The following is a 15,053-nucleotide window of genomic DNA, read 5'->3' as shown; positions in this document are numbered from 1 at the left end:
TTTTTAATGATTTTGTTTGAAAGACAAATTATTAATTTATCTTTTCTTGGCACTATCACTTTGATTCTCTTACCCCATCCACAAAGATAAACTCAAAATGGATGAAAGATCTAAATATGAGACAAGATTCCATCAAAATCCTAGAGGAGAACACAGGCAACACCCTTTTTGAACTTGGCCACAGTAACTTCTTGCAAGATACATCTATGAAGGCAAGAGAAACAAAAGCAAAAATGAACTATTGGGACTTCATCAAGATAAGAAGCTTCTGCACAGCAAAAGAAACAGTCAACAGAACTAAAAGACAACCTACAGAATGGGAGAAGATATTTGCAAATGACGTATCAGATAAAGGACTAGTATCCAAGATCTATAAAGAACTTATTAAACTCAACAGCAAAGAAACAAACAATCCAATCATGAAATGATTCTAAATTTTTCTATAGGAGATGCTGTGTTGGTTAAATTTCATGTCTAAGTTTTTTAAAGATCTGTATTAATATAACTTTTTCTGACTTTTTAATGTGTATTTAACTCTAATATTACTTTTATAGTTATGTACACCCAAGGGAAGTTATTTTTGTTTTGTATATTGAGTATTGTTAATTTTTCACAGTACAATACTTTAAGTATAGTTTGCTGAAGTCTGAATGTGTGTGTGTGTGTTTTAAAAGAGTACTATAGCATTAACAATCAAACCTTGTGTATATTGTGATGAAAAATTGAATTCACTTTAACATTTCCCATAACCAAAGCTAGTCCTTACTCAAACACTTAGAAGTACTTTAAAAGAGGAAAAAACATACTAATTCTCAAAGTTCTTAACCTTTCACTTTTTCACTTTTAAGAAGTGTTGGATTTTTAAAATTACAAATCTTTTTATTTGGCCTATAGTTTTTTATTTTAAAATTTTTATTCTAAAAAAATAAAATAAAATTTTTATTCTAGTCTTTCTTTCTCTGATTGACTTATTTCTCTCAGCATAAACCCTCCAATTCATCCATGTCAATGTAAAAGACAATTATCATATGGTTTACTCCTATATGGAATATAAGAAATAGTGAAAGGGACCATAAGGGAAGGGGGAAACTGGTGAAAAATGAGAGAGGAAGACCAATCACAGAAGACTCCTAGCCCTGGGAAACAAAGAGTTGCAGAAGGGGAGGTGGATGGGGGGATAAGTAACTGGGTGACAGGCATTAAGGAGGGCACATGTTGACATGAGCACTGGGTGTTATACTATATGTTGGCAAATTGAATTTATTTTTTATTTATTTTTTAATTTTTATTTATTTATGATAGTCACAGAGAGAGAGAGAGAGAGAGGCAGAGACAAAGGCAGAGGGAGAAGCAGGCCCCAAGCACCGGGAGCCCGACGTGGGATTCCCGGGTCTCCAGGATCGTGCCCTGGGCCAAAGGCAAGGCGCCAAACCACTGTGCCACCCAGGGATCCGGGAAATTGAATTTAAATAAAATCTTAAACTCTAGTTAATATTGCGTATTGTACTGGTTTCAGGAATAGATTTCAGTGATACATCACTTATATACAACACCCAGTGCTCGTCACAATGAGTGCCCTCCTTAATACCCATCACCCATTTAACCCATTCCCCCACTCACCTCCCCTTTATCAAACCTTAGTGTGTCCTCTACACTTAAGAGTCTCTTATGGTTTGCTTCCCTCTTTTCTTCCTTCCTCATGTTCATCTATTTTGTTTCTTATATTTCACATACGAATGAAATTATATGGTATCTGTCTGTCTCTGACTCAATTTGCTTAGCATAATACATTTTATCTTCATCCCTGTTGTTGCAAATGGCAAGATTTAATTCTTTTTGATGCCTTAGTAATAGGTCCTGGGTGTGTGTGTGTGTGTGTGTGTGTGTGTGTGTAAAATCACCTCTTTATCCATCAGTTGATGGACATTTGGGCTCTTTCCATACTTTGGCTATTGTTGACAATACTGCTATAAACATCAAGGTGAATGTGTCCTTTCAAATCAGTATTTTTTGTATCATTTGGGTAAATACCTAGTAGTACAATTGCTGGGTCATAGGGTAGTTCTATTTTTAACTTTTTGAGGAACCTCCATACTGGTTTCCAGACTGGCTATACCAGTTTGCATTCCCACCAACAGTATGACGTTCCCTTTTCTCCACATCCTTGCCAATATCTATTGTTTCCTGAGTTGTTCATTTTAGCCATTCTGACAGGTGTGAGTGGTATCTCATTGTGGTTTTTGATTTGCATTTCCCTGATTAGCATTTCTCTGATTAGTAATGTTGAGTCTCTTTTCATGTGTCTGTTAGCTATCCGTAGGTCTTTGGGAAAATGTCTATTCATGTCTTTTGCCTATTCCTTAACTAGCTTATCTGGTTTTGGGTGTTAAGTTGTTTATAGATTTTGAATACTAATCCTTTATTGGATATGCCTTTGCAAATATCTTTTTCCATTCTGTAGGTTGCCTTTTAGTTTTGTTGATTGTTTCCTTCACTGTACAGAAGCTTTTTGATGAAATCCCAGTAGTTCATTTTTGCTTTTGTTTCCTTTGCCTCTGGCCATGTCTAATAAGAAATTTCTATGGCCAATGTCAACGAGGTTACTGCCTGTGTTCTCCTCTAGGATTTTTATGGTTTCCTCTATCACTTTTAGGTCTTTCATCCATTTTGAGTTTATTTTTCTGTATAGTGTATAAAAGTGGTCCAGTTTTTCTCCTACGTGCTTCTGTCCAGTTTTCCCAACACCATTTCTTGAAGAGATTGTAACACCTCAGAGCAATGGATAGAGAACCTAAGCAGAATAAATATGGCTCTGAATGACACACTGGACCAGATGGACTTTACAGAGATATTCAGAACATATCATCCTAATGCAGCGAGATGCGCTTTCTTTTAAGTGCACATGGAACATTTTCTGGAACAGATCACATACTGGGTCACAGATCAGGCCTCGGTAAGTACAGAAAGATGGAGATCATACCATGTGTATCTTCAGACTGCAACACTGTGAAACTTGAAGTCAATCATAAGAAGAAAATTAAAGACCACAAATATGTGAAGGTTAAAGAACATCCAACTAAAGATGAATGAGTTAACCAAGAAAATAAAGAAGAAATAAAATATGTGGAGTCAAATGAAAAGGAAAACACAACAGTTCAAACCTTTGGGACTCAGGGCAAAGATGGTCATAAGAGGAAAGAATAGAGCAACCCAGACTTACCTCAAGAAGCAAGGAAAGTCTCAAATACACAACCTAACCTTACATCTAAAGGAGCTAGAAATGGGATAGGAAAAAAGGCCTAAAGGGAAATAATAAAGGTTGAGCAGAAATGATATAGAAACACAAAAACAGTAAAACACATCAACAAAACTAGGAACTGATTCTTTGAAAGAATTAATAAAATTGATAAACCCCTAGCCAGACTTTAGCAAAAAGGAAAAGATAAAGGACCCACATAAAGTCATGAATAAAAGAGCACAACCAACATCACAGAAATATAAACAATTAAAATATTATTACAAACTGTATGCCAACAAATTGGGCAATCTGGAAGAAATGGATAAATTCCTAGAAAAATATAAACTACTGAAACAGGTAGAAATAGGAAATCTGAACAAACCCATAACCAGCAAAGAAATTGAATCAGTAATCAAAATTCTTCCAAAAAACAAAAGTCCAGGGCTGCCTGGCTTTCCAGGAGAATTCTACCAAACATTTAAAGGATTAATACTTATTTTTCTCAAACTGTTCCAAAAAATAGAAATGGAAAGAACACTTCCCGACTCCTTCTATGAGGTCAGCATTACCTTGACTTTTATTTGGTTGATAGTTTGGATATAATTTTCAACCTTTTTCAGAAGCTTGCAGCATTATATATATTTTTTCTACATTTGACTTTTAGAATTTTTCTTAGGTTATATTATCACAGCCATACTAAATATACTTAAGATTTTAGTAGCTATTTCTCTCTAGCTAGGGTACATTAACATCTTAGTGTGAACTCTATGTAATAGTTTTAATGTATTTTCTTGGCCTTCTCAATTTATTCATTGTAAAATGATCAGTTATTGACAAGTTATATTATCGTAATGATTTTCTATGACATAACATTTCTGTCTTGATGTCCTCAAACATACTCCTGTCTCTGAATATTTTCTCCTTAGTACTAAATCATCCTTCTTTATAATCTAATCAGTTTCTTATATGGTACATTCATTCACCAAATGTTTTTGGAAATCACCATATTCAATATAGGAGATACAAAAATGAGTCCAATTCTGATTGTTTAGTTCCAGTGGTGGAAACAAGTTAATTGTAAATGATACATGGTATGTAATAAAGGTATATAATATGTGCTTTAGGACCACAGAGGGCAATGTGCCTAACTTCCTGAGGAACCAGTTGAATAAGACTTAAAAAATATGGCCTGTGAGCCTGATTCTTGAAAGAACTTAGGCAAACCAACAAGGAAGGAACTTGAGACTGCATAGTACAGCCAAGCAAAACTGACTTGATACAAACCAGTCTTGATTGCCAAGGTCCAAGAGGAACTGGGGGTAGGAAGGGATGGATATGGAGTTTCTTCATGGATATGGAGTTTCTCTCTGGGGCTCTGAAAAGGTTCTGAAATTAAATGGTGAAAGTGGTTACACAACTCTGTAAATATACTAAAATCCACTGATCTGTACACTTAAAGGTAAATTTTATGACAACTGAATATTCAGTGAAGCTTCTTAAAAATTACACGTATGAAGCTTTATATATAGCTTATGTATTCAATAAACTATTCCTTGAGACTATTTAGAGAAGAATGGAGCAATGTAATGACATTCTGATATCTACTTTAGAACAGAATACAATCTGAAACCTCAAGATTCAAAAAATAAATGAGAAAAGAGAGGCCTAGGAAGGGGAAAGTAAGATCCTTAGTCCAGGTCATTCGGTGCATGTCATTATTAGCTATTGGTGTGTGATTCATTTTTATGACTTTTTATTTTTAAGTATAGACATAAAAGTATACAAAACAGATCTATAGCTAGAAGTCTTATTTCTGATTGAACCACCCTTGTAACTGCTTCTTAGTTCAAAAATGGAACATTACCAAGATTCTAGAGGTTCTTTTCCTGTCCTGGCAAATATTTATGCCCTCCTCTCCAAAGGAGCTACTACCTTCCTTACTACCTTCCTTTCTTTTTGTGTCTTTAAAATAGTTTTACCACCTAATTTTGCCAACAACCAAGAAAAAAATGTTTTTATCTTTTAATGATTATATATGGAACTGATAGTATGCTTTTATATCTATTCCTTTTTACAGCTTTTAAATATGGGATTTATCAATTTTGTGCAGCTGTAGTTCATTTTAGTTTCTGAATATAAAGTAAAATTTATCCTATTTTTGATGACATTTTTTCCAGTTTTCAATTATTTTAAGTAATTATGAGAAATAGTATGCATCTTTTCATAAACATGTGCATTTCTGTTGGATGTGTGCTAGGTCCCATTGCTAGAATTGTTGGGTCATTGGTTGTACACTAGTGGTTGTGCGCTGTGTACTAGTGTACACAGAGAATGAGGTGCTATAATTACCCACTGGATGTGGAATTCTCTTCACCTGGTTGCTGAGTATATTTCTGTGGTGGATGTGTATGATCCGTATTGACATGAATCGCCAAGATTGACATACCAAGACTCACGTGCCATTACCACTGGCTCATCCAAATGCCTCTTCTACAGGTTTTCTTTATTTTCTAGATTTGTACCTTCTGAGCCTCAAACAACCAACTTAACCAGTTGGCACTTTGTAGAAGACTATATATACTTACCTTAGATTTCTTCCATTTCCATTCAGAAAGGTTGTGGGCTGTGCCCAAAGAAAAGTTTCTTCTCATCATTGTTCCTTTAGAGATGCCCCTGAATGGAGATGTAGGTTGGCAGTAGTTCATGTTGCCTTGCAATGGCATATTGAATTGACTAATTTATGGGTCAGACTTCCAACGGTCATAGGAAACCTTCCTGGAAAGACAGACAGGTTAGGATTTTTGAGTGTTGAAATACCCTTGCATTTCTGGGATGCCCCATTTAGGCATGTTATACAATCTTTTTAATGTTTTTCTAGATTTGGTGCTAGCATTTTTAAAGGAATTTTGTTTATGAGGGATATTGGTCTAAGGTTCTTTTCTCCCCCTTTGTGATGTCTTCTCTGGATTTGATATTAGGATAACAGAATGATGGTAAATATCTCCTCTGCTGCCTGAGAAATCTTAATGTAGGATTATGTTATTTCTTTTTAAGAATGTTTCACTTTTCCCCCATTTTTTCCATTTTCCATTTCTTTGACTTAAGAGTAATTTCTTCTTTTTACTCTGTGCTTGATTTTTTTTCTAGCTTCTAGCTTTTTCTAGCTTTTTAGTCTCTAAATCTAGAGAGTTTATTTTATAGCTTTCACTTTTGTATTAGAAATGCTTACTGCTATAAACTACTTCTTAAGCATTCTTCACCTGCATCCCATATGTTCTAAAGTGTTTTTATTTTTTAGGTTATTTTCTAATACTCCTTTTATTAACTTGGATTCAATGACAATTTTCTCAGCGTTTGTTTTCTGTGAATATCTTTATTTTTGTCATCACTTAAAAATAATTTTAGGCATATTTTCATATACTTTGATAAACTCCTTTCAAGCATACAACTCAGTGTTTGGTAGTTGTAACAAGTTGAGCAACTATCTCCATAAATACCTTTTGCAGCATCTTATTCATCATCATTCCTGCAACATTTACTGTCAATCCTCCTATCCTTCTCCAGTCTTACTCCCTATTTCAGGCAAGGGGGGAGTTCTGTCCCTCATGGCTTCTGTTTTATGGAGATCTTATATAAAAGGAATCATATGTTCTCATGTCTGGCCTCTTTCAATGGGCAGAGTGTTTTGCTGATTCTCTATATCCTTGTAAATGTTTAAGTTCATCCATGCCCCCACCCACTTCCCCTCTAGAAACCACCAGTTTGTTCTCTGTATTTAAGAGTCTATTTGTCTTTTTTTTTGTTCATATTATTTCACTCCTATGGAAATTAACAAATAATGTTTGTCCTTCTTGGACTTACTTCACTTAGCGTTGTAACCTCTAGATCCATCTGTGTTGTTGCAAATGGCAAGATCTCCTCTTTTTTTTTTCTGAGTTATATTCCATTATAGATACATATTCCATTATAGATACATATGCCACATTTTCATTCATCTATGGATGGACACTTGTGTTGCTTTCATATTTTGACTATTATAAATACTGCAACATACAGAGGGGTGCATATATCTTTTGCAGAGTAGTATTTTTATTTTCTTTGGGTAAATATCCAGTAGTGGAATTATTGGATCATATGGTAATTTTATTTTTAATTTTTAAAGGAACGTCCAAACTGTTTTTCACAGTAGTGGTACCAATTTACATTTCCATTAACAGTTTGTGAGAGTTCCTTTTTCTCAACATCCTTGCTTATGCTTGTTGTTAGTTCCATTTTTGATGTCAACTTACATCTGTCAGAATGGCTAATATTTCATTGTGATTTTAATTTGCATCTCCCAGATGATTCGTGTCTTTGAGCGTCTTTTTATGTGTTGGCCATCTGTATGTTGTCTTTGGAAAATATTCAGGTCTTCCACTCATTTTTAATTGGATAGTATTTGGTGTGGGGTTATAAAAGTTGATCATATATTTTGAATACTAATCCCAATTGGATTTATCATTTGAAAATGTTTTTTCCCATTCAGTAAGTTATGTGGTTTTCTTTTTTGTTGATGGTTTCCTTTTCTGTATAAAAACTTTTTATTCCATTGTAGCCCAGTACTTTAATTTTGATTTTGTTTCTCTTGCCTAAGAAGACCTGTCTAAAAGCATTTCTGTGGGCAATGTCAAAGAAACTACCTGTTTATACCTCTTTTCTTCCAGGGGTTTTATGATTTAAAGTTTCACATTTGGGTCCTTAATCCATTTTGAGTTTATTTTTCCAGATTGTGTAAGAAAGTGATCCAGTTTCATTCTTTTGCATGTAGCTCTCCAGTTTTCCCAACACCATTTGTTGAAGAGCCCATCTTTTCTCCATTGTATATTCTTGCCTCCTTCATTTTAGATCAACCATATAAGCATCGGTTTATTTACAGGCTCTCTGTTTCATTTTTCTATGTGTCTGTGTCAGTATCATACTGTTTTGATTACTATAGCTTTATAGCATATGTTGAAATCTGGGATTATGAGACCTCTAGCTTTGTTCTTATTTCCAAAGATTGTTTTGACTATCTGTGGTCTTTTGTGGTTCCATACAAGTTTTAGGATCATTTGTTCCAGTTGATAATTTTGATCTCTAGATTGCAGTAAATCTGTAGATTGCTTTAGGTAATATAGATCCATGTTGACTTTTTCCAATCCAGAAGCATGGAACATCTTTCCATTTATTTGTGTCTTCAATTTCTTTCATCAACATTTTATAGTTTTTGGAGTATAGATATTTTGCCTCTTATGTCAAATTTATTCTTAGGTATTTTTGGTACAATTATAAATGGGATTATTTTCCTAATGTCCGTGCTACTTCGTTTTTAGTATATAGAAACTCAATAGATTTCTGTGTATTTTGTACTGAATTCTAGTAGTTTTATGCTAGAGTCTTTAGGGTTTTTAAATATATATTATCCTATCATTTGCAAAAAGTAAGTTTTTTTTTCTTTCTGCCTTACCAATTTGGATGCTTTTTCTTTTTCTTGTCTGATTGCTGTGGTGAGGACTTCTAGTACTATGTTGAGTAAAAGTGGTGAGAGTGGACATCCTTGTCTTGATCTTAGAGGAAAAGCTCCCAGTTTTTCACCATTGAGTATGATGATAGCTGTGCATCTTTAACATATGGCCTTCATCATATTGGGGTGTATTCTTTTTACATCTACTTTGTTGAGGATTTTTATCATAAATGGATGTTATGCCTTATCAAATGCTTTTTCTGAACCTGTTGAGATGTTTCTTTTGTTAATGTAATGTATCATGTTGATTTATAAATCTTGAACCACCTTTGCATCCCTGGAATAAATACCACTTGATTGTGATGAAGGATTTTTAAAAACGTATCATTGGATTTGTTTTGCTGATATTTTGTTGAGGATTTTTGTATCTTTTAATCAGAATTATTGGCCTGTAGTTGTGTCTCTCCGTCTCTCCCTTTTTTTTTTTTTTTTGGTAGTGTCTTTGGTTTTAGTATCAGGGTAATGCTGCCCTAATGAATTTAGAAGCCTTTTTTACTCTTCTATTTTTTTGGGGGATGGGCATAATTTGAAAGGAATGGATACTAACTTGTTAAATTTAAATCATTTGAATGATTGGTAGATTCACCTGTGAAGCCTGGTCCTGGATTTTTTTTTTTTTTGGTTAGGAGATTTTTTGATTAATGATTCTATTCATTGCTAACAACTTGTTCAAATTAATTTATTCCTAATTCAGTTTTGGAAGGTTATGCTTCTAAGAATCCATTTCTTCTAGGTTACCCAATTTGTTGGCAAAATATTCTTTTTGTTTCTGTGGTGTAGGTTGTTATTTCTCCATTTCTAATTTTGAGGCCCCTCCCCCCTTTTTTTCTTGATGGGTCTGGCTAAAGAACAATAAATTTTGTTTCAAAGGACCAGCTCTTGGTTCTTTATCCACTTTTATTCTTGCTATCCTAGTGGATAAGACAAACTATCTTTTGGTTTTAATTTGCATTTCACTAATGATATTGAACATCTCTTCATGTGCTTGTTAGCCATTTGCATATCTTCTTTGAATAAAAGTTTTCAAAAATTTTCATCATTAAAAAATGTTTTTTAAATCTCTTTATTGTTGAGTAGAAAGAATTTATGTATTCTGGATCCAAGCCCCTTATACTGTATATAGTTTACAAATATTTTCCCCCATTTTTCTGGGTGTCCTTTCACTTTGATGTCCCTTTGAAGCACAAATATTTTCAATTTTGATGGAGTCCAGTGTGTATCCATATTTTTGATGCTTTTGCATTTGCTCTTGGTGTTATACATAAGAAATCATTATGTAATCCAAGATGATGAATGCTCATAAAAGTTTTTTCCTAAGAGTTTTAGAGTCCTCGTTCTGATGTTTAGGTCTTTGGTCAGTCTTGAATTAGTTTTTGTATGTGGAATGAGGTGGAATCTTACTGCTTATTTTTTTTTTTTTTGCAGGTGGATTTCTAGTTTTTACATCATCATTTATTTAAAAAGACGCTGTCCACTGAGTTTTTGTGGAAACTGTCAAAAACACTTGACCCAAAATGACTTATTTGTGGACTCTTAATTGTCTTCCATTGATGAATAGGACTAGCCTTTTGCATGTACTTCACTGTTTTGATTATTATAGCTTTGTAATATTTTTGAAATAAAAGTTCTCATTTGTTCTTTTGTTGATTCGTTTTTGGTCCTTTTCTAAAATGATTTTGGGTCTGTTACATTTCCATATGAATAGGAGGGGTCAGATTTTAAACTTCTGCAAAAACAAAAAAACAAAACAAACAAACAAACAAACAAAAAAACAAAAACAAAACCCAGAACAAAAACCCTAGCCAGATTTTACAGCAATTGGTTTAAACTGTAGATTAATCTGGGGAGAGTTGCTATCTTAACAGTGTCAACCCTTCTAGTCCTGGAACAGGGACTATGTTGATCTTTAATTTACCTCTACAATGTTTGTAATTCTTAGTGCACAAATCTTGAAACTTATTCTGAAATCTAGAAACTTATTCTGTTTCTAAATATTTTCTTTGTTGCTAATTATAATGAAAGATGTTGATTTCATTCTCTAATTGTTAGTTGTTCATCTATTAGAATACAATTGACTTTGAATTTTGACCTTGTGTTTTGTAACCTTTCTGTACTTGTTCATTCAAATCTGTGTATGTGTGTTTATTCATGAGAAAGAAAGAGAGAGAGAGAGTGAGAGGCAGAGACACAGGCAGAGGGAGAAGCAGGCTCCATGCAGGGAGCCCAACTTGGGACTCCATCCTGGGTCTCTAGGATCAGGCCCTGGGCTGAAGGTGGCGCTAAACCGCTGAGCCACCGGGCTGCCCTGTAGGTGTGTTTCTTTGGATTTGCTGCATACAGAATGTCATAGCAAATAAAACTTAAGTCTTCCTTTTATTTGGATGTATTGGGTGGTGGTTGTTGTTTTGCCAGGTTGCAGGAGTTAGAATCTCCAATATTATGTTGAAAAGAAATGGTAAGAGCAGGTATCCATGTCTTGTCTGTATTAGGGAAAAGGCCTTCAATCTTACATCATTAAGTATGATGTTTATGGTTGTATATTAACCTTTAATCAGATTGAAGTTTTTTTCTAGTCTTTGAGTTTTTATCATGAATTGATGCCTACTTTATTTCTCTTGGTTATATATTACTTTTACTTTCCCTATTTTTTTTATTACAACGTGGGTGTATGTTATAATAGTTTTGGGTTGTTATCTTCCTCTTAAGATTTTAAATTTTTGTTCTGGTAGTTTGTTAGATTATTATTGGACCACTTGGTTTTTGTCCATCTAGTTTAAGGGCAGATCTGTTAATTTTGTTTTCATGCCTTATTCTCCATCCTTCTATGGATAACTTTTCTGGGGTCTCAACTGAATACTCAGGTTGTTTTCCAGGGTGCTTATATTCTGACTTGGCACAAACTGCAAAATCTCCCAAGCACGCTGTTACCTCCAGAATCTCTTCTCAGCTTTCAGCTTCTTAACACCGTTAAGTTAACTGTAGAGTCTTGCCCTGTAGATCTGCAGCATAGGAGTTGGCTAATGACCTGAGGAATTACTATACAAACCTTTGGGGTTCTTTCCTGTGGCTCTTATGGTGGCACCAAATCCCAGCTACCATAAATTAGCCTTGCACCTTGATTTCCACATCCTTAATTCAGTAAAGCTACTGCTCTGTGCTTGACCTCACTTCTGCACTGTGGTCCAGATAATTTACCTGGGGAGAGAACCTGGATGGATATAGAGATTCCCCATGTTTGTCTCCCCTCTCAAAGATTACAGCCCTTCATGAGTGCTGTCCAATACCTGCAAACAGTTTTATATATACTCTAGGTTTTGTGTCCTGTTTGTAATGGGGCTAGTCTATCAGTTACTCTCATAGCCAAGACAGGAATTCCCTGGGATCCCTAATTGAATCAGCCACTATACATAACTCTTCTTTACCTAATTGTTCAGTGCATGAGGAACCCAAAGTGGCTTTTTTCTCATGTTTTATTTTTTCTCCATGTTATCTTATTTTTTCCCCATGTTATCTTAATAGTGTTTAGGCACTATTAAGAGGCAGCAAAAACACATGTGTTGCAAGCACTGTTTCTCCTTCCTGTTGTTATGTATATTGCCGGTTGCACTCTGATCATCATGCATTTCTTGATAAACTGGCATAGAGGATTTTAGTTTCCAGAAATGGCCACAACACTATCTCCTGTCCTGTTCCCTCCTCAAGGAGGACAGAGAAGTGTACTGCTTGACTTGTGTGGTTAGGTTGTGCAAGGTGGTGCATCTCTATTTGTTCACTAGAATAGTCTTGCTTAATGCCAGGTTGCCATGTTAAGTAGTCCAGTGACCTTGAGGTTGCCATGTGCTGAAGAAACTCAAGCCACGTGAAAATGTTCTGTTTAGGTTCTTTTCTTGACTGTTCCAGTATATTACCATTTGTGTATCCCTAGATACGGCCCAGACATTGTGGAACAAAGATAAGCCAACCCTGCTGTGTTTTGTCCCAATTTCTGCCTCCTAGAATCTGTGACATAATACCATTATTTTTATCACTGGGTTTTAGAATAAGTTGTTAAATAGAAATAACTGGAACAAACTATGGCACCAGATGTGAAATGCTGCTATAACTTTTGGACTGAGTAGTGGGCAGAAACTGGAAGGTACTTGACAGTCCTCAAGGAGATGGTCAGTGAGGGCCTTATGGTAGTTAAGGAAAATGTTGAAAGCTGGAGGAAAGGAAAATGGAGATCTTTGCTAGATATTCTCATTATATATAACAAAATTGCTACTGCCACAACATGGAGAAAATGAAAATGTGCCTAATTAATGGAGTATTTAGTCTTAGGAGGTTTCCAAGTAATTACTGAATGCCTCCTAGTTCTGTTTTTGAATGAGAGTGCCTATAACGAGTTACTCTGTGCTTGCCCCACAGTGGTATGTTGGATGTGTTTGGGCTAACATGCTACTTTGTTTCATAGGTCTTGAGATCAAGAAGAACTGTACCTGAGGAACTGCTTCTGGGGAGCCTAATCTACCCTTGGACCTGATTTAGATGATGAGGTCTGAGGCTGTTCTGATGCCATAATGGATTGAGACTTTGGAGGTCTTGGGAAAGGTGTAGTGTCTTCTGCATATGAGAATGATGTGAATTGGGGCTATAGGGTGTACTGTGTTGCATTTTATTATCCAAAGATTGTCACGGTAATATTTAAGCTTTCATCCACTGTGACTTTGCTATTCCCCCTCAAGAAGGGGAGTATATAATTACCCTTTCCTTGGAAGTGGGTAAGCTTGAGTCCTTTGACCAAAAGTCATGGAGTTGAAGTGATGCCATGTCATCTTACAAGTTACTTCACAAACAATGATGTAGCTTTCACCTTATTTTCTGGAACACTTGTTACCTGGTGCCTTGGACCATCATAGAAGAAATCCAAATACCACATCTAGGTTGTGAGGAAGCCCAAGCCACGTGGGGAGTCCATGTGTAAGGACTGTCAACAGTTACATACCCCAACCATTTGAGTTTTCCTTGCTGAAGCCATGGGTATTGATTGTACAGAAACAAGCAAACTCCATCATGTTCATCACATCCAAATTCCTAAGCTACAGGATCCATGAACCTAATATAGTAGTTATGTTTTATACTAGCCTTGAGGTAGTTAAGTAGAACAACTGGATAACTTATAATCTGCTTATAAAGTATCTTTAGACCTTTTGGCATATGGTGAGAGTAAAAAGACCTGGTAATAAGTGTGAATTTCAGTGAAAAAGTGTGACACGTTTTATCTGCCTAATGGCTTGCTATTCATTTATTTGGTTTTGGGATACTAAGTCCTATGGCTATATGAGTTCTAGAGCATTTATGTGCCCACTGTACATTAGTTTGTACTAGTCTCTTTGTAAACATTCCATTTACTTTTCATTTTGTTCTACTTGATTAAAAACTCAATAAATGATTCCTTCAGTTTGCCTCCATATTTTTACACATAGTAGATGGGAAATAACTACATATTGATTGAATATTTGTCAGCATTTCAGAGGCATCATTCATGAATTTAAAAAAATATGAAAAGGACTTCTAGATGACTTAGGAAATAAGTAATTAGATATTAGTGTTAACTTCACTAATAAGAGGTAAAGTCTGAAAGAAACTAATTCATAGTCTACATATATAATTCGAATATCTTTATGACGATAATAGATAAAACCAAGTTTTTCTAGCAGTTAAGGAAATGTTTCTATTTTCAGAGGGTTTTACTGCCATCTAGTGGCCGTCATTTCTATGGTTTAAATTCCTACAAGCTTTATAGAACTCTTTCTGGGTCTGTCTTTTAATTTTTAAGGCTTTTTTTTTTTAAATGGAAAGATATATTTCAGGTGCCTAAAGAGAAGGCAGGATTTTTTTTTTGAAAAAATTCATGGTATTCTTCATATACCTCATACATACTTTAAAATAAGTGACTAAACAGGACTATGTTATTCATTCCTAAGTATAGTTTTCCTGCACTTTTAAAATTTTTTTCATTTGCTTGGGCTCCCCTTTTTCCATTCATAGAATTGCTAAAGACTACCCTAAGGTATGTCGTAATAGTATAGATTTTTTCCGTGTGCACATAATTCAGTGAATGAATATAATTGCGTGAACATAAGTACAATGTACATGCTTTTGTTACAGTTTAGAAAAACCCCATAATTTTTCTGCATTTTGCTTTTCTCACTTAGCATATCAGAAATCTAAGAAGTGATGTAGTTCTATTCTTTTAAATGTATGCGTGATTTTAAAAAGCACAGATGCATT

The 15,053-nt window shown here is 34.8% G+C and overlaps 1 protein-coding gene across 20 annotated transcripts in view; it reads left to right on the top strand.

The window, feature by feature from the left end:
* TDRD15 (tudor domain containing 15) overlaps positions 1-14,522 on the top strand; it is an 80,836-nt gene extending 66,314 nt beyond the window's left edge. For 18 of the 20 annotated variants that reach the window (XR_005987807.1, XM_041755184.1, XM_041755168.1 and 15 more), the window contains one exon: positions 10,206-10,422. The gene's annotated coding sequence lies outside the window, so the exon portion shown is untranslated. Of the gene's footprint in view, positions 1-10,205; positions 10,423-13,233 lie in introns of those variants that run through there. The other 2 variants (XR_005987808.1, XM_041755165.1) reach the window with 2 other exon arrangements.
* The last annotated feature ends 531 nt before the right edge of the window (positions 14,523-15,053 follow it).

The sequence above is a fragment of the Vulpes lagopus genome, chromosome 5, assembly GCF_018345385.1.
Source record: "Vulpes lagopus strain Blue_001 chromosome 5, ASM1834538v1, whole genome shotgun sequence".
NCBI lineage: Eukaryota > Metazoa > Chordata > Mammalia > Carnivora > Canidae > Vulpes > Vulpes lagopus.
This window is presented reverse-complemented; position numbering and strand designations above follow the sequence as displayed.